Source organism: Orycteropus afer, unplaced genomic scaffold, assembly GCF_000298275.1.
Source record: "Orycteropus afer afer isolate SDZICR_OR568_19922 unplaced genomic scaffold, OryAfe1.0 scaffold00058, whole genome shotgun sequence".
In the NCBI taxonomy this organism is placed as follows: domain Eukaryota; kingdom Metazoa; phylum Chordata; class Mammalia; order Tubulidentata; family Orycteropodidae; genus Orycteropus; species Orycteropus afer.
In genome coordinates, this window is record NW_006921645.1 from 4,347,819 (window position 1) to 4,349,432 (window position 1,614).

Consider the following 1,614-nt stretch of genomic DNA (forward strand, 5'->3'; position numbering starts at 1 on the left):
TCCGTAGTGATAACTGCCTCGGAAACCCAAGGAGGGGTCGCTATGAGTCGGGGCCGACTCGACGGCACATAACAACAACAACAACAACAGTTCTAACAGAAGTCTCTCTTCCCTCCATTCACTCTGGCAGAATGCACTTGTCTCATCTTCTGTAATCTGACATTCTTTGGTTCCTTGGTGATCTCTATGTGACACCTACCTTTTCTCTGTTTGTGCTTCCTTCTCTCTGTGTCTAATCTGACAATTTTTATATCTCAAAAGTTATTATATTTAAGACACACCCTACATTAATATGGCTTAATTAACATCCCAAATAGGAGCACAATACAGTCCTAACATCTGCCTGCAAAGCCACCTCCTTTAGTCAGACTCATGTTCATATCAGTTTAATATAAATTATGGAGCAGCCTGTAGCTCTCACTTTTCTTTTTAAACCAGGATACAAAAGAAGCTTTAACATTTCCTCCAATAATGCTTTTCAGAGTTCATATTTCCTCCCAAGAGGCTTCTTTGGATGAGGAGTGCTCATTTCAAGCCTGATTTAATCCAGGAAGTGCCTGGGAATAAGGCAATGCCAGCAACAATCAGCAAGTTCAAAACCTGTTCAGTTGTTTTGTCTGCTGCTGCCCTTGTGCATTTGCTGTCACTTTGTCAGTCGATAAGTAGTTACTGAGTGCTTACTCTTTGCCAGATTCTCTGTATCCTTTGTCACTGCCACTACCATCACCATCATTCCCACCACATCCGCACAAAATCTCACTGTCCCCATCAGGATTATCACCACCAGGGATCCCATGAGCCTTCACTCTGAAGCTTCCCCATCAGTGAAAGTGTCAGTTGACATTGTTGATATTTTATCTTTCCCCTTCCCCTTATCTTGTTGCAGAAGTAGAAGTAGCAGAGATAGGCCAAGCAACTCCTGTGAATCAGATGGAATGAGCTTCCAAAACCTGTCCCTCTGGGAGGGTGCTCAGGATCAGGAAGCTATGTTGCCTATTTTGCAAATAGGAGAGACTGACCAGCACTATGAACCTTTGAATTCAGCACCTTTGGTTATTAGGTAGGGAAGCCACGTTTCTTGGGTCATAAATCAGTCATACATGCTCATTGATGGGGCCGATGTGACAGGATTTTCGAATTTCAGTTATCTTGGAAAAATCTAGAATGTTTGGATATTGAGGAGACGGCCAAGACAAAAGAGGTCTGTTCCCCAGAAGACCACGGTCACTGATGGCTTACATGTGACTTCTCAACCTTTGAACTGGTAGCAGAGACTCCAGAGAATATTCAGAGAAGGTACCTGGGAAAAGTCCCTACGTCCTGTTGGAAATAAAGCTGTTCAATTTATAGAGATTGAGTTTTGCTCAGGAAGATGGTGAGTTTGTGTTCCTCCAAAAATAGTAGTTCTGAACTAAGTGTGATTCCCATCCACTAGAGGAGATTCTACCACTTATCTGTCAGTTTTCGCAGTATGGTGGCTTGCATATTGGTGTGAGGCTAGAGGCTATGCCACTGGTATTTCAAATATCAGCATGGTCACCCGTGATGGACACGTTTCAGCAAAGCTTCTAGACTAAGACAGAGTTGGAAGAAGAAAGGGCCCATTCACTTCTC